Source organism: Ursus maritimus, unplaced genomic scaffold (genome assembly GCF_017311325.1).
Source record: "Ursus maritimus isolate PB19 unplaced genomic scaffold, ASM1731132v1 scaffold_15, whole genome shotgun sequence".
NCBI classification, from domain to species: Eukaryota; Metazoa; Chordata; class Mammalia; order Carnivora; family Ursidae; genus Ursus; species Ursus maritimus.
The window spans coordinates 33,782,715-33,805,563 of record NW_024423897.1 but is presented as its reverse complement, the minus strand read 5'-3'; the positions used below and the strand labels follow the sequence as shown (position 1 = coordinate 33,805,563).

Genomic DNA, 22,849 nt, shown 5'->3' with positions numbered 1-22,849 from the left:
TGTCACAAAACATTTAAATATTACAAGGGTTCATCAGCTTTGCAGGTTAGACTGTTTACACGGCAAGGGCCAGGAATAAGGGGCTGGTCTCTCCTTGGAGAGCTCAAGTCTTTGCCTGTGGGATGGACTCCCCTCACCCCTTATTGGAATACATGGAATGTTCTGGAATGTCATGGAATCCCCTGCATGCTGGCCATCCTCCTGACCTCCTTGGGATGAAGTCTTCCCTCTGTCCCTAAGGGGCAGCCTCAACACTTACATCTAATCTCCCCCCCCTTCTCCACCCACGAGAGAACGAGGCCTCATTAGAAAAGGAGGACTATACCACTATCTGACAACACATAAACACACATTTTTATTTTACTGGGAACTACTAGAAGGGAGGAGAGTGGAATCTGAGTGGTATCAGCTACTCTGGGTCATGACCGGAGCTGTGTATGTCTTCTTACCATCACTGGATATTTGTACAGGACGTTAGAGTTTACAAAATTGTCTTCACGGGCATTGTCTCATTTGATTACGGCACCCCATGACTTAAGGGAATTGCGGCCCTCATTTCAGAGATGAAGAAACAGAAACTCAGAGAAGGTCTTCAGATCCAGCGCCTTTCCCCCCACTCTAGTCCCTACCCCCGGGTGTCCAGCAATGACAGAGAACAGGGAGCTGGACAAAAGTCAGGGCAGTGAACCGCCATGCCCAGCGACACCATGAAGGAAGGAAGCAAGTTCAGAGCCCCTCTGTGTCAGGCAGGGGCTGGAGAGACTACATTTGCTCACTGGCTTCCCCCAGCTCCGGCTTCCTGGGTGCAAATCCCAGCTCCAACACTTCTCAGCAGTGTGGCAGGTTATATACTCAGTCCGTGCCTCAGTCTCTCCACGTGTAAGATGAAGATACCGACATGTCCTCCTTGGAGTGTTATCGTGAGGTTTAAATCAGGAGGTCCACTAGAACACATAGCCCGTGGGAAGTGAAGAGCTCACTGCACATTACCCATTATCACCGCTGTTATTTCCCCTTGTTTTACACAGGAAGGAAGAATGCTCGTGAAGATTAACATTGCAGAGATTACAGCGAAGTGTGACTCCAAAGACCTGATTTTTGCTGCCTTCAGGTATCTGTTTACTTCCTACGTTCTGCTCTTTTTCTTCCTCCTGGACCCTTCCCCCTTGGCAGTCAGCCCGTTGCCCTTCCAGGTGTTCCTGATCCTGGGCTCCCTGCAGGAGAATAATCGGAGACCCTCCTCTACGGACAGAATCAGAATTTCTGGAGCTGGGGGCCCAGAAATCTGCATTTCTTCACACGCAGAGCAGATGACTCTTGTGCACTCTGAGGAGGTCAAGAGCCACTGACCCAGAGGGACCACTTTGGCAGCTGTCACTCCGCCCGCCGTCCCTGCCTCCCCCTTCACCCAGGAAGTGCTCCAGATCTGGGTTGCTGTAAACACTCCCTCCCCTGCACAGTCCCCATCTGCTCCTTCCCGATTAGCCATGATTAGCAATACCAGGCTGATGCCGGCTCCCTCTGGGGTGACCCATCATTCAATCCACTTTGAATCACGGCTTATTGCAGTAATGGCTGACTCTGCCTCCAAATCAGGCAGGCTCATGAGAGCAGGGCACAGAGAAGCCGAGGGGAGGCAGAGGGTCAGGCAACCTCCATTCCACGCACAAAACCCACCACGCACAAAGGCACAACAACTCCCCACCTAGAAAATCGCCAACTGTACGGAGGTCAAGCCTACAAAAATGAGATAACACAACATGGCAGACCAGCACAAAAGATGAGAAACTCAATCAGTATTTGCATTAGAGTTTTATCTTATCTCGCAAGCGCAGCAGATCCCTTCCAGAGGTGAGGCCGGGTGTCAGCAACCACATGCTTTCACTTATGCCTGCTTTCCAAATAATAGTCAACGGCCCCCGCTGCCATCCCGGTGTCCACCAAAAAGCTTTTACCAAATGACCCTCTTAGCTAAGAGTGAGCCTCAAATTGCAACCCCAAGGCAAACAATATTTCTGTTTTTTTTTATGGTAATTTTCTTTCTCCAGACGTCTTCTTAACTGGATTTAATCTCTGGTTATGTAAACAGTTGAAGCTATTCTAATTCCTGAGAGGATATCGATACTGGAGTGGGGGAAGATGTTGAGGGAGTGGGGAAGAATGGCAGGAAAACAAGCATTAATTATTAAACACTTACAAGATTTTAAAAATTACATACCATTTGGCACTTTTCCTCTCCAAAGTACTCTGTCCCCGTTAAAGGCAAGGAACGGCAGGCCTCTCGCTGTGGCGAATTGGCCTAATTATGTTTTCTCTCTCCTACAGTGGGAAGGATTCGCCTTCACTGGTTTAAAAACACGCTTCCTCCGGGTGGGATGCTGTGGACGGGAATGCAGTTGCCGTAGCTGCAGTGATTTGATGCAGTCTCTTATTTTACAAACTGGACTTGGAACCACTTAACAAAAGGCAGTCTGCAAATACATGTGGCAAATACGCGAGTCAGCTCTACAGCCCAGAATCCTGGGCACGTTCTTAGAACAGAACAGAAACTGTTCTCAGCTTCATTTTGCTTGCTGGAGCTTGGGGCGGGGCAGCAGTTCAAGGTCTGTGTTAGGAAGGCAAGTTTGGACCTAAAGAAGTTCCCGACGTGCCTCGCCCTCCACAAATGGGAAGCGTGGGTTTACCCACCATATTTTCCATATCATTGAATTTCTGCTACAGGTTTCATGTTACTGTTGCAATTATTAGGCCTTAGGGCCTGGCGAGACACCCAAAGTCAGAGGCCGAATCATCCTCAGAGACCATCTAGTCCAACTCCCTCATTTTACAGATGGGTAAACTGAGGCCCAATGGTCCAGTGTCACCATGACACACTGAGTTGGTGGCTGCACAAAGGTAAGAATTTGGGCCCCGTGAGTCTTAGTCCAGAAACCGCCACGTTGCTCTTTAAGTTTACAAAGAATAGAGATAATAGGAGCACATTTTCTGAAGTCTTCATCATCCTAAAAAGGAGAGAGACAAAGAGGGTAAAGATCAAGAAACAAGCTATGTGTAACAGTGGGGCGCGTAGGGCAGAGCTCAGACTCCGAGGGGGCACACAGCACGGAATCAGCCACGGAGCCGGTGGGTGGACTTGGGGTTTAGCTCATCTTGCTGAACCTTAGCCTCGTCTTGAAAACAGAGATAACAGTGCCTACTTAACGGGGTTGTGTTAGGATTAAAGGAGATAATACTCAGGTCCTGGCACACACGAAATGCTTCATAAATGTTGGCTCTTGTTACAACCCCAGTGCAGACGTCCAAGGACTTTAATAGACTGCCAAGGCATCAGTCCTGGGGGGCCTGTCCTTAAGCCAGACTTCCTCCTTGCCAGCTCCTCTTTCCGGTCCAGGACCCTGGCTGCCCACACCCTCCCCTCCATCCCTCCAAACAGGACAGTCATGATGATGTTAGTGTTCAGCTCTGCGGATCTTTCCACAGGGGAGGCAATGTACTGACTAGAAACGAAGCTGCAGAAGGACATGGGATAAAGAGTACTGGTAAAGAAATGATAGCGGGAAGGTTAGGAGAAAACTTACGGGGTGCCTTGCATCTGTTATCACACGCTAGGTCATGTAATAAAACCTTTATAGTATAGGGAATATGAAATACAACCCGCAGCATGCCAGTCTCTACGGGCATTACACTGGCCACAAAATGAATGCCCATTACTTCTCTCTTCCCTTGCCTAAGTCATTAGACACCCCGGCTTCATGGGGAAGGTAGGTTTTCTCCCCTCCAAGACCGTTACAACTGTCCCTGCGAAGGTGACTGACGTGGCATTCTAATCACTAGGTCTCTCTCTGCTCAGTTACTGTGCAATGATAATTAATATTTATAAAGATGACCCTGGTTCAACACAGAAAGATCACATTAAGATTCATTCAATATAAATACGATGTTAATACACATAATATTAATTCAATAGCGCTTGCGCGAGAAGCACATTTGACCGTGTTCTGAGGCTCCGAAAGCCAGCTGTCCATCCATGGTGCGTATTAACCAGAACGCCCTATTTTCTGGCTCTACCAGAAATACGATTCACTCTTTTTCTTAACTCCAGATCTGTAGTTTTCCTTTCGAGTCCCCACTTATCTTCTTGCGAAATATGTGCCCAAAAGGACAACAGGATAACATTTTCTCAAGCCCGTATTTGTTTTGCCGAGTGGATCCCTGATGCTGGCCGCTGCCCAGCTGCTGGAGACCCTGGGGGCTGAGAGGCTGAGGCTCCACGGTCATCGCAATTCAAACCCCAAAGCACAGCGGATTTTCATCTGGGTTTCAGAGGAGTCATTATCTTCATTTTGTTTCTGGACACTGGCGCTGACCCCCTGAGATAAGAACAAACAGAATGTGTTCTGTCTTCCCAAAGATGCTACATCAGCATGTATTTCCCACTTAGAGCTTTTAAGCGTTTGACTTACACATATATGAACACCCCCAGTGGACCGTTTGGGTTTGGTTTAATCCCCGAGAAAACTGGCATTAAAATAGACCTTTTCCCGGCAATAATAATCTCGTTTACGATAAATTATTCTATTCTCAGTACCTTTGAGACACATGAGAGCTTTTATGTAATAAAGAAGCCATTTATTTCCGAATATTTTAATGCATGTTTCCATATTTTTCTCATTTTTAATGCAAGGGCCATGGACAGTCCTGTAAGAGAATGTCTCTTAAAAGCAAATTTATGGCAAATGTTCCAGTGAAATGGGCGGCAACATGCATCATTGCACCACTCTACCACCGAGAGGAAGGGGGCAGAGATGTTCTAATTCTCATTTATGCGCATAAAATTGTAACCTCTACAGAGAAAGACAATGTTATTGGGTAAATTGATAAGGGATGGAAGACCTCTGGTCAATCTGGGCTCCATCCTTTGCTCTGCTGTATGTACTTAGCTATTGCTTGGTCTCGTGGGCCACATCTGAAATACGGGAAGGACGCGAAGGCACAGACGCTGGGGGAGATCATCATGACTCCTGAGAAAATGAAAGTCAAGTTGGAGCCTTTATGTATCAGCTGGAAAGAGAAGCTGTTCTGAAAGGGCAGAGAAACAAGGAGCAGAGAGAATGGCCTTTGCTAGAAGTTTGATTATTTTGATTTCCTAAACTTTCATATTAGAGCTTCTCATTTGGGTGCCGTCTCTCTGAAACACCACCACGGTATGATGGTGGTTCTCCACTGGGAAGGTAGTAGCAGGGTCTGGAAGCAGAGACAGTGTCAGAAGCAAAATGTACACATATCTCTGGTTCTGGATCCCTGACCTGAGCGGAACAGCACTGCTGGGACAGGAAGCCAGCCCTCATGGACAGCTTACCGATGTTCTTCTGATAGAGAGCTCTGTGCATTTTCCGGACAGGATTTCTGTCCATCAGTTATACGAAGCCTTTGTCTTTAGTCTAGCTGGTTTGAAGTCACCCTCTGGATAAACCACAAATGGGCTGGGCAAAGAGTCTAGAGAGCAGGGATCTAGTTTTAGCTCTGGCCATTTTGGCCTTGGGGATGTCACCCAACACTGCTCTAAATATCACCGCCAGGCCTTCCAGTGCCCTTGCCAGCACCTGGAAAAGGTGAACATATAACCAGATAAGAGGGGAAGGATAAGTCAGTACGGGGCTGATCTGGTGAAAGAAAAGCTAGAAGGAGACAGTAACCCAGGCACCGCCCTCCTCTGTGCGCCAGGCACTGTGTCACGTGCTAACGCTGTTCGGACGGAGACCTCTAGTAGGAAGTGTCTAAGGAGGCTGGGGTCATGCGGACCGACTGTCTGCTACCGTAGTGAGTAGTGTGTATGCTGCCGAGCCCTTGCAATGAGCAGTGCCAACTAAGATGTTTTGTAAGTATAAACTACATACCAGTTTTAAAGATTTAGTGCAAATTTTTTAAAAAATAAGTTACCTCATTAATAATTTTTAAATTAAATATTTGTTGATCTGATAATGTTTTGGACATTGGGTTCAATAAAATGTACTGGTAAAACGAATTCACCCCTTTCTTTTTTCCTTGTTTAAATGGGTGACCACTAGGGTGCCTGGGTGGCTCAGTCAGTTAAGTGTCTGCCTTTGGCTCAGGTCGTGATCCCAGGGTCCTGGAATCGAATCCCGAGTCAGGCTCCCTGCTCAGTAGGGGAAAGTCTGCTTCTCCCTCCCCTACTCCTGATTGTGATTTCTCTCACACTCTCTTTCTCTCAAATAAATAAAATCTTTTAAAAAATGAAACCAAACAGAATGAATGGGAGACCACTAGAAAAACACAAAGTTCTCTGTGTGAGGCTTGACCTTAGGGCTCTCATTATACAGCTGGTGGCTGCAGGCTCACACTATTAGACTCAGGTCTGAAGTCTAGGAGGGGAAATGAAGACCTCTGACTGAAGGTAATCATCTGCGGTTACCCAGGACCTCACAAAGGTTCCAACGCTCCTCATATGGAACAAGCCTGTGAGTTGCTGAATGTCAGTTTGCAGCCACAGGGCTACAGCAATGGCACAGGCTTTGACCAAGGGCCACCGGGAAGACCTCAGCGTCCTCTCCAAATGGAGCGAGGAGCTGAGTCCCTGTGCAACCAGGAAAGTGGTGATAGGAAAATGCGCGGTGCTCCAAAGCCACGTGAAATGGCTGCAGGGGGGAGTGGGGCTAAAATGTGGGCAAGGAGAGAAGGACCTGGAGAAACCAGGAACCAAAAGGAATCTGTGTCTGCACTTTCCAACCTCGAGATTTCAAACACCGAACAGGAATTCTGTTGGTAGTAAAGCGGGCAATCATTGCATCCTTCGGAGTGCCCAGTCTTGTGTGAAGTGTTGCCATGCTTCAGCCCCTCGAATCCTATGAAAAGCCCTATTAGGTAGGCATTGGGATTATCCCATGGTATGAATATAGAAACTAAGCCTCGGAGCATTTAATGACATGCTAAGTTTTCACATCTGCTCAGTGGCCGAGCTGGGGCTCGAAGCTGGGAGTCTAGTCTACCCATACAGGCTATGGTCTACACCAATGCACAGCTCAAAACACAGGGGATCCAATCTCAGGAGGTTCAGGGGGCCTTGGCGAGAAGACAAGGGTGGGAGCTACAACCCAACCAAATTCCCTGGAGTCATTTTCAGGACAGTCCTAGGAGCTGGGAACACAAGGAGAGGAGATGAAGGTAAGTAGCTGGGAGCTGAGAGTCCCTGTTTGGGGCACTAAGCCAGAAATGCAGGTACAACATAGCCACCGAGGGTGTGGACTCTGGAGGCCACTATCTGGGTTTGAATCCGACTGTGACCACTTCCTAATTAGGTATCCAAAGACAATTCCCCAAGTTATAAAGTTGGTTAATTCTAGCAGCCGCCTCGAAGATCTACAAGAATTAAATGAGATAGATGCCTGGAAAGTGCTCAGTAAGGCACGTAGTGAGTCCAGCAATGAACACTGGCTAGTCTTACAGCAGGGCGGCTTTAGGATCAAGCTGTCAAGTCTGGCTGCCAATCACCCTTATTGCCACCTGCCCCCCATAGGTATGGGGAGTCAGCATGTTTAGAGTCATGAAATGTAGAAGTACTCATGAGCAAACCAGCTCTGCTCTGTGCAAAAGCAAAGTGCTGTAGACGAGGGCCTTCTTCCTCAGGAGATGACAGAGTGTTGAGATGCTTAAGGACGCCTCCTAGATGCTTCTCAGTGTAAAAGTTCGAGTCAGTTTGACCTCCTTTAGCCCATAGTTAGGAAAGAGCAATTTGCCCTGAGCAGGCAAAGCATCTTTCTAGAGGAGAGGACTCGCCAGATCCCCCAGGACAGCCCCTTGTCGGCAGAGCTCCGTGGCCTGGCATAGCGAGGTGGGCCAGCAGTGTGGCCAGGAAAGGCCGTAGTGGAGGCCAGGTGGGCTGGGCCAGCACACAAGGAAAGGCAGGACTGAAGAGCCTCTGCTCTTGGTGGTCAGGCAGTAAAATGGTCACAACAGGCCACAGAGAAAGAGGACCCTGGGGAGCTTCTGGAGGCTTCTTAAATAGAAACTCTTTCCACTTATAGTTCATGTAACCCACGTCCTTAAATCCGGAAGGGATGTTTAGAAGCCGGAGATACCTAATTGTGGTCTTCCAAGACTTGGTGCATCATCTAGGCGGTGTTACTCTGAAGCTCAGGCCAGGCTGACCACACAGGAGGAAATGCGATTACGGTCAGTGGAAGTGAGAGCGCTGGCCGCTGAATTACAGAGGTGCCAGGTGCTGGTTCACCTTGGATGGGAACAAAGGAGAAAGGGAATCTGGGGCCAAACTTTTAAGGGTGGTCTCTTGTTCCTTCCTGCTTCTCTAATGAAAGACTATATGTGGGGCACCTGGGTGGCACAGTCAGTTCAGCGTCCGACTCCTGATTTCGGCTCAGATCATGATCCCAGGCTCAGGTCATGATCTCAGGGTCATGAGCATGCTGGGCTCCATGCTCAGCAAGGAATCTGCTTGAGTTTATCTCTCCCTCTCCCTCTGCCCCTCCCCTCCTCACACTCACTCTTGCTCCCTCTCTCTCAAATAAATAAATAAATAAATAAATAAATAAATAAATAAATATATTAAAAAAAAAAAAAGAGTACATGTAACAGACAGCCTAGACTCTGAGCAGAGAAAAGCAGGCCCCTGGCTACTCCTGGCAAGAATTACAACATCTCATCAAGGAAGAGATTCTCTATCACAACAGGGAGTCCCAAATTAGTCAAAGATTTGGAATGGTTTCCTGATAAATGAAATGTAATCAATTATGGTGACTTCTTTTGGGGATGTTAAATGTCTTGTTCCTTTCCCTTTGTTTTCTTTGGATTGCCACAGAGGTCAAGTGCAAAGTTGTTGATCTCACCACAATAGCCCAGAATACATGAGCACATCTGCGGCCCAGGACACAGCACTCAAATGACCAGATGTAAAATGTGGTGCTGAGTGAACCGAGCAGCTAAGGAGACACAATCTGGCAACAGTCATTAGCTCTTAGAAAGCTATATATATTAGAAAGAAATATGTATATATCTTTTAAGGATATTTTAAAAAGAGATAGGACAACACGAAATGTTGGAGCAACTTCAACTCTCATGCATTGCTGGTGGGAATGGAAATAAATATTACCGCTTTGGCAATATCGCCCAAGCTTAAACATATGAATATCTATGTCCCAACAATTGCACTCCTATGAATATACTTAACAAATATGTACACATGTGCACCAAGATACACGTACAAGAATGCTGACAAATTCAAAAAAGCCAATACACAGACATTTCTTTTGCACAACTTTAAAATCCACTTGACCTTACCTTTGTTGTCGCAGCTGATTTCATGCAGACTTTGGTGAAATCAGTAATGCTTTGTCTAGGACCTGCACCACATACGTTGGACTTCCTGCAACATAGCCTTTCTGGCTTGGGATTCCCTTGGAAAACTCATGCATGCACAACCTGGAAGGACAGAAGATATGCTGGTGGGATCATCCTTGTCCAGTGGGAGGCAGGAGCCAACAGGCAATGGATGGATGTTTCCGCTTCTCTTCTCCCTGGTGAACAGTTCTGAAATGCATTTCACACGGCTCCTCACAAGACGCTGGCAGGATTGAGCACCAGCTGACTATAGTAGTGGTTAACTTAGTAACACATCCATAGATCGGGCTCCCTTCTTCCATGTGACTCTCCGTGGCCTGCATACCAACTCCCAGGAAACACATTCTTGAACAAAGTGTTCACAGGTAAACCTCTGGCTTAGGCTTTCCTTTTGGGGGAACCAAGGCTAAAATGGCTCAATTTGGAAAACCACCAATAATAGAATGAATGACTAAATTATGGAATATTTATAGGAAGAACTGTGGAATCCATCCATTCCCAAAAATGACTGGAACTCACAAATAGAATGTTGAATCAAAGCAGCTAGATGTAAAAGAATATATATACTCTAGACCCATTTATATAAAGTTCAAAAGCAGGCAAAACGAAATTACAGTGTTAGAAGGTGGGAGAATGATTACCTTTGGGAAGGAGGAAGGGGGCTGCAAGGGGGAAAGTTACAAGGGGGCCTCTTGTTATACTGTCAATATTCTCTTTCTTGAATTGGATATTGTTAAGTGAAGCTCACTGTAGGATAATTCCTTGAGCTGGGCTTTTAGGCTTTGCACATTTGTGTTATACTTGAATAAGAAAGGTTGTAAAAGGGCTTAAAGTCAAGATTGTGATGACTGACCTTTTTCCGTTACTCAACAATGTGCAAGCTTGCTTTAGGAAGATCACCATTTATAGCCATAGTCCGTTATAGGAGATGAAAATTCCAGTGCCTTCCCTAGCCAGGAGATAACATGGTGACGATGTGGCCCAGTGGGACTGTGTTTTTCTAAACAGGGTGAATTCTCTTTAGTTCCAGCCAGTTAAGTTATGGTGATAAACTGGCACTCCAAAAAAAGGAGAAAAATAGTAAGCAAGCAAAGGAGCAAGAGGAGAAAAAGAGAGAGAGAGAGAAGGAGAGATGGAGGGAGGAGGAACACAATAAGGAACACAAAAAAGAAGAAGGATGGAAGAGAGGGAGGGCAGAGGAAATAAAAGCTCTAATCTGTCGTCTGGCCAGTATCTGTGGTGTAAATAATCCCACTACGGCTGGCTTCAGCCTATCAAGCGTTTAACAGTTGGCCTACAACATTTCTGAACACTCTATAATTGGCTCTTATGGGCGGTCTGAGTGGGCTCCAACAACACAGCAGCCCCGGCCAACAGCTGCCATCTGTGAAAATGGTTCCAGTGTGTCCCCATCTTGGAAGTTTTCAAAAGAAGCCAGAATCTGGATTTGTAGGTGAAAACCCTTGCTTTTGAAAATACAGCTCATCCAAATTTTTCAAAAACACTTTACAAATTAAAAAAAAAAAGCACATCTACAAACTAGATTTGGCCCAGAAAACGCCAGTGTTTGACCTCTGGCCTACAAGCTAACCCTTGTAAGGAGAGTCTCTAGCTTCACTGTTGCACCATAGCCCTTTGGATACATAGGGTGAGGACTGACTCCGAGCGGCTGAATGGTGTGGTGGAGTCCTACCTGGGTTCTGGCCCCAGTTTTCACTATTGCAATTGTTTTACTGACCTAAGCCTCAGTTTCCCCATCTGCGTTAGGATGCCTTCTGAACTTTCCGTATCAGAACTTCTTCTCATATCAGAACTTCTAGGATATCTTCTCATATCAGAACTTCTAGGATAATATGAGCATAAAAATCCGTGAGGCTATCTTTTGGGACTGGACAGATTGGACGACATGGAAGAGATAATCTGGTGTTGCCCAGTCATTGGACAGAGATTGCCGGTCACTCATCAAAGAGAAGGTGAGGCTCTCTCCTCAGGCCATCAGTAGAATGATGTCCATTGGCCTGCTGGGCAAGTCCAGTCTGGGTGCTCCATAGTCCTCAGACTTCTTGATTTCTGGAATGTAACAAGTCTACTTTCTTGAAAGCAAACAGATAATGGCAGGAAGACCTGAGCCTTGGAGTTGGTCAGACTTGGGCTTGTACTTTGGCTCTGTCATTTGTTAACTAGGGACTTGAACTTCACTTTCCTCCTGAGCTCTTCCTACCTTACAGGGATTGTGACAAGAAGCATCAGCCATTTAAATTGTCTAACTCCGTTTCTGAAACAGTGTCAAATAAATGATAATTACCATGATCATCATTACGATTTGTCAAGGCGTCTATGTAGAGGTGCTGGACAGCCAACAGCCCAGATAGTCATGAAAATTTAATCTTATGTTTCCCTTTGTTTCATTCTGTCTTCTTTACTCTGTTATTTTAGAGATCCAGCCAGAGCTAATATTTCTGCAGATCCAGACAGGTCTGGACACAGATATTCTGATCTAATCCAAATTTTATGGGCTCCGGAATGCTCACAGAGAGATGCTGCTATGTGTTCTGCTGGAGAAAATTCACATACCAGGAGGGAAAGATTCAAACTTGGAATATCTGAGAAGATAATTAGGTAGCTTACTTGGGGTTGTTAGCTTATTTTGAAATAATATGTATAGGTTCCCTAAAGACAGGATCCATAACTATATCTGAGCTTGAGACAAAGGGAAAAGTCATTCATACTGATCCTGTTTTTATTTAAAAGTTTGATATGTGTTCATCATGGCTTTTTTCAATAATTTTTATTTTTAAAGTATCACATTAAAATATTATCTCGATCACTGCATTGTTTGGTGCCCATTACATTTTGTACTTCTTCACCTTTGTCCCACCCTGCCCACTGTCATAGGAGTACCCTAAGCCAACAGTGACTTGGAAGGATTTTTATGTTCTTGAAAATGTCTAGTTGAATTCAATCAAGAATGAGATTCAAGTCTCCTTACATAGTGAAGCAGGATTTTGTGGAGAAAGCCTTGCACTAGGAGTCAGAAAGCCTGGTTCTAGTTTTAATCTGGGTGTACTGAATCACTTGAGTCCCTTGCTAGACTTTTCTGAAAAGTCTATTTCTTTGACTGCAAAATAAGGATCAGCGCATGCATACTTTCTTTGCAAGGCTGGAATACCTAAATGTTTACTAAGAGCACATTAAAATATTCGTTTTCACTGCTGAGTCTTTGGTATGCCCCATATGTGCAAGGAGGGTAAGTAAGACGCTTGGTTGCAAACATCTCATTGTGGCTACCTCTGTGGCATTCACTGGGCTCCCCTGGTTATTCCACAGGCTACCTGGGAAGGCTGGATAATTAGGCTTGGCAGCTACTCAGCTAGGACCAACACGCAAATTAATTGTCCCAAGAGAGACAGCTCTTCCAGGACTGCAGGGGAACTGCTATTAGGACCATCACAACGTCTGCCACTGTAGACCCAGCGTCTCTCTGTGACCTTCATGGAAAGGCTTCCACTCAGCACTCTTGACTCTGCAAACTCTCCTCCTCCTCCGAGTCTTGCACGGGTGCATCTAAGGAAGCCAGGCCTATGCTTCTCTCCAGCTACAAAGGAATTTGGGAAAAGAAGTTTCTGGGTCCTTCCTGGGGAAATGGAATCATAAATCTGGAACTTTTCAAACCGACCAGGGGTCCTGGGAAAGTGCTGAGCTGTTAGATGTCACGATGGATGTCCACTGCAAAGGGGGGGCTTTTGTAGGCTTGGACAGCATTCAGGTGCATGTGCAAACACAGAGGCAAAGGACCAAATGTACACTTGGAAAATCACCTCCCTCTCCCCTGAGGTCACACAGGCTTGAAGCCACCCCTTCTCCTGCATGTCCTGGAAACAAAAGTGTTTATGAGAACCTAGGCTGATAACTCCTGGTGTCCCATCATTCACTTCAACCCTTAGATTCCCCTATTTCCTGGTCATCTGATAATAACATGACTATCTCGCCCCACGGGAGGCTCTCTGGGCTCATTAATCTGAAAATCCTTGGGAAATGCATCTGCTAAGGACTATAGCCAACTGTCATCATGGTCAGCTAACAGACAGGCAGCAAAATATTTTCAAGTTCTAAAATCCTGGCCCTCACCCATCACTTTACCTAGCCTGGCTAATTTCTTTTTTTTTTTTTTTTAAAGATTTATTTATTTATTTGACAGAGAGAGACAGCCAGCGAGAGAGGGAACACAAGCAGGGGGAGTGGGAGAGGAAGAAGCAGGCTCCCAGCGGAGGAGCCTGATGTGGGGCTCGATCCCAGAACGCCGGGATCACGCCCTGAGCCGAAGGCATCTGCTTAACGACTGAGCCACCCAGGCACCCCCTAGCCTGGCTAATTTCTTTGTAGAGGACACAAAAAAACTCAAAACGACTACCCTGTCTCTTTTACATAAATTACCAGGGGCTCGGGGCACCAGTGTGTGAAATGAAACAGTGACGTCACCAGGAGCACGTCCTCCTCTGAAGCTTCTCCTTTTCAGTGACTGCCTCTGTGCACGTGTGCGCGCGTGTGCGTGCGTGTGCGTGCATGTGCGTGCATGCGTGTACGTGCGTGCGTGTGTGGTTGCTTTGCTCATTCTTTTATATTGTGAATTATTTGATATTGAGGACCAGAACTCACCTCTGTCTCCCCCACACAACAATATCTCAAAAAAAAGATAGTCAACAATTTTTTTGAAATAACTTCTATTTTTATGTGATAATCTTCCTTTTGCTCCTTCTTTTCATCACAACTGTGTTGGCTTTACCACAGAAAGAATATAATAAGTGGTCACTATTGCCTAAGGGGAACATCACAAGAGGCCTATTGAGTCAATAGTATTGTTGACAATTGTTTATTGTAGAGGAAAGAGACAGGAAAACTCTTTTTTTTCTACACTACTACTTAAACGAAACATAAAACCAATAATCCCAAGGAAGAAATTATTTCAGAAAGATTCTATAACTTGAAGGAGGCTGGAATTCAAAGATCAGGTTGCTTCAGAGGAGAAGCAGGAGGCAATGGAGTATCTGTGGGTTCCTTAGAAGACTCTATAGACAAGGGAGGGGGGGAGCCTGGGTGGCTTAGTCTGTTAAGCATGGGACTCTTGATTTCAGCTCAGGTCATGATCTCAGGGTCGTGAGATGAGTCCCAGGTTGGACTTCGCACTCAGCAAGGAGTCTGCTTGAGATTCTCTCTCTCCCTCTCCCTGTGCTCTTCCCCTCAGCTCGTGCACACACGCTCTCTTTAAATAAATAAATTAAATCTTAAATTAAAAAAAAAAAAAGACTATAGGTATGAAATTCTGGCAAACCCAAAGATGCCAACACTGGTTCTTTGTTTCATCTAATTTCATTCCAAACACCAGGGTAGTTAAATCTCTAGAACTATTCTTAGATTTAGTAGACTTAATACAGCTTGTCTTTTGGCTCACAAAGGGGACCAAGAAAGGAAAAGGAATGCTCCTCTCCAGGAAGCCTTTCCCATCTCCCACCTCCAACTTCAGAAATGATGTCTCCCTCCTGGGCAATTCCATAGCTCCTTTTTTTTCTTCTTGTATTATTGATTCTGTTTTCCTGAGTTTTCTGGTTAATTGGGTATGCATTGCTCTTCTTCACCAAATTACACATTTCCTAAAACATGGAACGGCTTGTGTCTGAGTCTGTTCGAGCTGCTATGACACAAATATCATCAACTGGGAGGCTTATGAACAACAGGAGTGTACTTCTCACAGTTCTGGAGGCTGGGAAGCCCAAGATGACGGCCCCGGCAGACTCCATGTCTGGTGAACATCAGTGTTCCCACTGATGGCTGTCTTTTCACTACATCCTTACATGGCAGGATGGACAATGGAACTCTCTGGGGGTCTCTTTTATAGGCACTAATCCCATTTCTGAGGGCACTGCTCTAGCAACCTAATCATCTCCCAATGGCCCCACTTCCTACTACCACCACCTTGGGGGTTTAGTTTCAATACCTGAATGTGGGGGGACACAAACATTCAAACCACAGCAGCTTGGAATAGGGTTGAGTCACAACAAGTGTTCTATTATCATTGTTATTCTTGCCTCGATGCCTCTAATTCCTAAGTCAGGCTGTTCTGTGGGCACTCGATCTGTGCTTGCTAAATGAATGAGTGGATTCTCAAGGCTCTGTTTCTACAGTGATTCCTCCAGCGCCCCTCCCCCACCTCCCAGTACACACACACACACACACACACACACACACACACACACCACACTCTCAGAGTACCGTGACATCATTCCTTCTACTCTCAGGTACAAGGGTTTTTTGAGGGAGCACGACTTTACAAAACACTGAGGACATCTGTTTTAATGAAGTAAGATGCTTCATTTTCCCTGGGGGACCAGAAAGTTATCAGACCACACTGACTGCAGGGAGTGACTCTAAGCCAGGAGGTTGACTCCTTGAAGAGGATTTGCACCCACACAGCAGTTCCCTTCCTCTGTATTTCAGGGAATATTGCCGAAGATTAATGAGGGGTTTATTGAGATCAACACCCACTCCCTGGTCCCATACGAGACCTTGATCTGACTGCCAGTATCTCTCAAGTTCGCTTATGACTGAGTCGCTAAACACAACTTTTATATAGCTGAACACTGCACAGCGTAAAGGTTATACTCTGAAATACCAGGATAGTCAACGGGTACCCTTTTCTCTTCCTTCACTCGTGGCTGCCCAGGAAAGTCTTCCACACGGCGAGGAGGGCAGGAGTCAGCCCTGGGGTTGGGTGGTTTGTTGGTGGCAGGACCTTTGCACAGCCACTCTTGCAAGACAAGCAGTGTGGTATTTTGTGCATTTAAAGTGCCTCAAAGGTATCTCGAGCATTACAGGAGACAATAATACTAATACACTGACAGCCGAATTGGAAGGCAAAATCCAGACAATGTGATGAACTCTCTGAGCGAGGTGTCCGATTGGCCGGTGTGTGAGTTCAGTTCCGGCTGGAGGTGGGCATCTGCCCTATCAGAGGGCTCTTGACATCGACTCCTTCGAATGCGAACCAGCAACTCTAGATCAAAGGGGAGCCCTTGGGGAAGGGCTACTGATAAGATGACTCCGGGAGAGACTGTCTCCAGCTGAGCAGAGAAAGAAGCCCCGTGGTCACCCACGGGCAGGCAGAAGCAGGGTCCAGCAGGCCTGTGGGATTCCCCAGCCAGCCAACCCGCTTTCTTACTTCTCCCCTGCCCCCTGGCAGCGCCCCCTCATTTGTCCTCTCAGTACAAAGCAAATGCCTGCGAGGAAGGCAGCTGGCCTCTTCACGCCTGCCTGTCTCTGCCTGAGTTTGGAAGTCCCTCCAGGGCCTTTCTGTGGCAGACATTCAGCCCCTTGGCTGAAAAGCAGCGCGGCTCCATGGGAGCTGTGTGGGACCCGTGCCAGCAATGCTAAGGAGTCTACAAGATGGAGACAGAGCTCAGTCCCATGGCAACCCACCAGGATGTCCCTGCTCCGAGCCGGTCTGTCTCACAGAGCCCACTTCCTCACCATCGCCTTGAATTATTCATCAGCTCTTGCAGAGAAACAAAAGGCAAAGTCATTTTATTTCCTCCAGAACTGACTGTCCTCCTCACTGACCTCGGGGAATCTTAAAATTCAAGACAGAGCATCCAACACTCCCATGCACTTTGGGAAAGGACAGGAAAACGCCCCGTCATCTTCCCCTTCCAGACTAGCCGAGTCCTGCTGAGCAAGTGTCTCCGGCTACTTGGTCCTTCAGGCTGTGCTTTGTCCCTCTTCTCAGCGATCATGAGAAGGACAGGTAGGTATCCTTGGCTTCCTATTGAATGACCTTGACATCGCAATAGGTACCAGGGATCAGGACAAATGCCCTACCTTGACCCTAGGGCCATGCTCAGCCTCCTAGGCTTCTCTTCAGAGAAGTTCTACACTCTAGGTGCTGGGCAGCCCTGCTCCCCATGACACGGTAAGTGGGGGACACAAAAGGGATCCGTCCCATTGCCACTACCAATCCCCCCCCTTTGCTTCAACCCGGGCCCTTGATTTCTACTTCACAAAGGAAATGCGATCCACCAGGCAGAAGCTTTCCTCCCTCTACCTCTAGAATTAGAGGCACCCACTGTCTTCACACTGTCACCTCCTCCTTTCCTGACTCAAAGGAATCCTTCCTCTGAAAACACTACTGGCCTTAGCGATGCCTTTTGCCTGAGAGCCCCGCCCCTTCGCTAGTACCTGCTTGCTCACGTTCACCTCCTCTTACATAGGGGCAGGGTGCTGCACTGATTAGGGGCTGAGTGCTGGCGATGCCACTTGCCAGCCGTGTGACCTGGGGCAGTTTCAGGCTGCCCGCAGCAATGGGGTCGTTAGGCAATTGTCAGGGTTCCTGGGAGACAAGAACAACCTCCGGAGATGAGAGGTGAAGCGTCCTGGACAAGCTCACTAACAGGTGCCTCTTGCCATGGCAGCAAGTCTTAGATCAAATTCTGCCAAAAGTGCAAACACTTATTGGCAGGCAGGCACAAAACTCTTCCCTTCCATCTGTTTTCATAAGCTTGGCTTGGCCCTGCTCCATCCTCAAGCACGCCAAAAAGCACCTTGCATGAAACAATCACTTTTGGGGCGCCTGGGTGGCCCAGTCGGTTGAGTGTCTGACTCTTGATTTTGGCTCCAGGGTTGATCCCAGGGTCGTGGGATGGAGCCCCGCGTAGGGCTCTGCACTCAGCGTGGAGTCTGCTTGTCCCTCTCTCTCTGCTCCTCCCCCACTCGCATGAGCTCTCTCTCTCAAATAAATAAATAAAATCTTAAAAAAAAAAGAAAGAAAGAAAAGAAAGAATCACTTCAAGGCAGACTGAATAATACTCTGAAAGCAGGAACAGTCAGCAAGACTGGGAGGAGGAGCTGGGGTACACAGCCGCCTGTTCAAATGTCATACTTAAGCGTATGCTGGAATATCTTCCATCATCACACATGCAGTCTACCAGTGCATGACTTAAGCTCTCTGTGCCTCAGTTTCCTCACTCTGGAAAATGGCCATAATGATGATATGTACCTTCTAGGGGTGCCAGGAGAAGGAAATGAGTTAGCCAATACCTGTACAATGTTTAAGATAGAGGCTGGCCACAGTAAGCACTCACTCAATTTGTGTCTATGATGCCATCCCTCAGAACTCCCTCAGAACTTCCCTGGAGGAAGCAACCTCCAGGATGCTTCCTTAGACCTTACCTCTCCTTCAGTTTACACCCTGTGTGCTGCCAAACTTCTTCGAAGGCTACCCTCATTCTCTGTCCCTGCTGAATCAACTCTACATCAGCCTTCCACGTGACTCCACATTTTCACAGAATTTCTTACTCAATTCCTCAAACATCTGTTACCCCCCTCGCAGACATATTGGGTCTCCTGCAGCAGGTCCAGGAGGGCTTTCAAGAGGTAAGTCGAAATGTAACTCTTTAAGGAGCTCCCGAGAGTTAGAAAAAGGAGGCCATTCCTCGAAGGCCAGGGCATCGTCTTCAAATGCGACTTTAAAGTAGAGGAGGGACCATCCTTGGAAATGACTCACCACCCCCAGTAGAACACGCATCGACATCTTAATATTCCTAAGAGTCGTGAGGTTCTAGAAACAGGGGTGATCGACCAATGCAGGAGTCTCTCAGTTCAAGCCTGTTTTATGTTTGGCATAAAATACTTTTACATATCTTAAGATCCAAAGAAAAGTAAAATCCAATCAAACGATCATTTTGAGGGAAAGCTGAAATTTTCTTTGAGCAGCAGAATCAGGGACTGTCTAACATGAATGTTAAAGCCAAGCCTGGGGACACCACTCAGAGAGTTCTTGACAATCAGGGCGACAGGGAAGGATTGACTCAGTAGATTCTCCAGCAGACTAAGAAGGCCACCCCCAAAGTTCCCTGGGAGGGTAACCCCCAGAATATGGCAGGATGATCTGAACTATCCCCTAATTTCTTTTATTTAAGAAAGAAGTCAAATTTGGTATAGAACTGTTTAAGAGTATCTAAACTACAGTATTAATATTTTGCCTTCGGTAGGGGAAGAAAGGGATAAAGAAAGGGGGGGTAATCAGAAGGGGGAATGAAACATGAGAGACTATGGACTCTGAGAAACAAACTGAGGGCTTCAGAGGGGAGGGGGTGGGGGAATGGGATAGACTGGTGATGGGCAGTAAGGAGGGGACGTATTGCATGGTGCACTGGGTGTTATACGCAACTAATGAATCATCGAACCTTGCATCAGAAACCAGGTATGTACTGTATGGTGACTAACATAATGTAATAAAAAAACATTAAAAAAATATTTTGCCTTAGGAATCTGTACACATTTGGTATTTTAGGTATGTGAACATTTGAGTTATAAACAGATCAGCGTTAAAATTTCATCTTACAGGGGCGCCTGGGTGGCACAGCGGTTGGGCGTCTGCCTTCGGCTCAGGGCGTGATCCTGGCGTTATGGGATCGAGCCCCACATCAGGCTCCTCCGCTAGGAGCCTGCCTCTTCCTCTCCCACTCCCCCTGCTTGTGTTCCCTCTCTCGCTGGCTGTCTCTATCTCTGTCGAATAAATAAATAAAATATTTAAAAAAAAATTTCATCTTACAATGTAAATCTAATAACTAATTTAGACTTTTGATTTTAAGTAGAAATCTCACTAAGTTTATATAACATTGAGACATCTGAGAAAACTTCAGCTTCACTACCCTCATAAGATTGTGACCTCTTAATTCCTTAAGAGCGTATTCAGACCCTCAGGATGTTTTGTTAAATCAGGCAATTGAGTTATTACTTACAAAGGAAATCAAATGTATGAAATTTGTATGTGCAGTCTAAAATATTTTGAGTAGTTAAAACTGAATTCATAAGTGATATAGCATATCAGTCTAAGGCCTTGAAAAATGATTTCCCCAAATTTTCTAGATTTATAAGTATTTATTCGTAAGCAGGATTTAAAATTAAGAACTTGAGTTTTAAATGTGTAGCTTTAATAAATTGAGCTTTAAAGAAACAAACAATAAACACAAAAACAAACCCCCTAATTTTTTTTATTGCACAAAAACTGCCCTGAAGTCATTAAAGCAATTAAATAATTACTTTCGATTCACCTCTCCTGTGCCCTCTAAATCTTTATAATACCAGCTTGGGCATAAGTCTCATCTAACGAGCTCATCTGCACATATTTCTGCTGTAGCTCCAGGGGGGCGGGCACGAGGCACGTGTTCAGCAAATTCTTTTCTCACGTGGCTGTGTGACTTTGGACAAGTCCCTTCACCTCTCCGAGCCTCAGGCATCAGAAAAGGAGGGAGTGGAGCGTGCTGCTAAGAGGTGGTGTCCATGAGACAAGAGCCTGTGTCTGTCTCGTCGCACTGCCTCTCCAGGGCCCAGACCTGGCTGAGGCACGCAGGGAGAACTCAACAAACCACTGAGTGAATGAGCAAATGCACTAGATAATTCGAAGGCTCCTCCCACACGTCCCCCAACTGTTCTGTTTCACGATGTTTTGAAGGGCCACAGGAGCAGTCCAGGAACAGAAAGATAGTAACCCTAGTCACAGCAGATTAGGGTCACAGTGGGGATCTAAGAGCTGAGGCAAAGGAGATCTTGACTCTTTCTACCTGGTCTTTCAATCAAAACCGAGTCTGCTGCAGACCAGTCTGCCCTACTCTGCTGCTTCACTCTGACCTACTCCTGTCCCGGGACGACCTACTCCTGGCTCCACCTGAGAAGGCTACCACCCATCAGAGAGGAGCGCGCACAAACCCTACTTCAGCAATTTTGCCTCTACGACTGCTTCCAGGAGCGTTGTTTTGCTGCATTCTGATACGAGAAGACCCCGTGCTCCCCAGGGGTGGTGAGACGTCCCCTTGCAGCACCTGTTTCCCTTGCGGAGTTGTGAGCCATGTAGAAGGAACCGCAGGGCACAGCCGGGGTGGGTACCCCAGCGCAGTGCCCCCCGTAGCGCTGGCTCGCATCTGAGCAAGCTCGCTGGAGATGAGGTGCTCCAGCTCAGGCTTCTCTCGGAAGGCCAGTCCAGACCCTGACAACAAGGAGAGAAAGCCCAGCAGTGATGACGGGCACAACCCCACCTCTGGACAAAATTGTGGAGGGGGCTGGCATCCCCTGCCCAAGCCTTCCATTTCTGCATTCACCTCCCGCCTCCCGGGGCAGAGATCTATAAAAGGCTTTGCTCTGGGATCTCCTAACATTTTTGGAAAAACTATGTATCTCCCTCACACATTTTTAAGTTAACATATAACACTTTTATTGCAAGTTTAAGTAATAGAGAAATATGTAACTTCTGGCACATTGACTTTTCAAATGGTTAAATCACTCGATAAAATGTATTGAATGCCCACCTTCATCTATTCAAAAGACGCATGAATCAGCTCTTTTTAACAGCCAGAAATTTTTCATCATTTATTAGTCCTCCTTGCATGCATATTTCCATCTATGTTACCCACAGAACTTTATCTTAGTAGGATATACTTTTAACCTTGAAAATCTTGTATTGGTCACCATATCATAATTCTTGGTTATATGTACATAAGTTAAAATTTACATATTAAATTTTTTCAAGGTTGAATATTTGTCTTATTATTAATTCAAAATTAGGAAAGTGAAAACTTCCTGTCACCAAAAGAATCTACAGGTTAATCAATATTATAGGTTGATTTATCATTACAATTTATTTTAGAAAATAATTGGGTGAAATAAAATAATCATAATACAAAATTTAAAAATAATCATCAAGCATGAAGTAAGAAAGTAGTCTTTTTTTAAAGATTCGTTTTTGTATTATGGATGAATATTGCTTATTGTTAGAATAAGACAATATTTGGTGGAAATTACCAGCACAAACGGAGAGAAGCTATTCATAGGGCCACTAAATGTACAGAAAAGCTGAAGCAAGTGGGAGACTTGTACCCAAATTAAAAATGCATATGAGTTCATAATACATAATAATCTTTTGGTAAAAGCTAAAGAAGATTGTGTCCCCATATGTTGGAGTAAATGTTAAGGAAAATACCCTACATAATTAACTTGAAGCTATAATCTTAACCTTTCACCTCCTCCTACTTGAAAGCAATGCCAAACGTGTACTTGAGATTCAGACATCAGTATTACAAGCCAGCCCTTTATTTGGTGCACTGGAGGAATTTCCTGGGGGAGGCAGCGTACCCGGTGAGAGGCAGACGCAAGGGAGATGGGGCTTCCTTTTGAAAAGTACCCAGGGGGGCAGTGCAAAGGAGGAGCTGAGGGAGAGAACCAGTCTAACACCTAGGGTGTGCCCCCCAGGGTGGGAGGATCCGTTTTAGGGGAAAGCGCATATGGAAACTAGGGTCTGGAGACAGATTCTGTTGGAATTACCCATAACTGCATACTCCTTGATGGGACTTTGTGTGCCCCTAACGGTGGTTGTTCTGCGGCACTCTCTGGCCATCCTCCTCCCTTGACTGCACCCACCCCAATATCCATTTCC

The 22,849-nt window shown here is 46.1% G+C and overlaps 1 long non-coding RNA gene across 3 annotated transcripts in view; it reads right to left on the bottom strand.

The window, feature by feature from the left end:
* The window catches only part of LOC103664693, a 62,262-nt gene that overhangs the window by 15,344 nt on the left and 24,069 nt on the right, over positions 1-22,849 (bottom strand). For 2 of the 3 annotated variants that reach the window (XR_005834879.1, XR_569131.1), the window contains 2 exons: positions 9,313-9,453; positions 1,438-4,370 (listed from right to left, as the gene is read on the bottom strand). This is a non-coding gene — a long non-coding RNA (uncharacterized LOC103664693). Of the gene's footprint in view, positions 1-1,437; positions 4,371-9,312; positions 9,454-22,849 lie in introns of those variants that run through there. The other variant, XR_005834880.1, reaches the window with a different exon arrangement.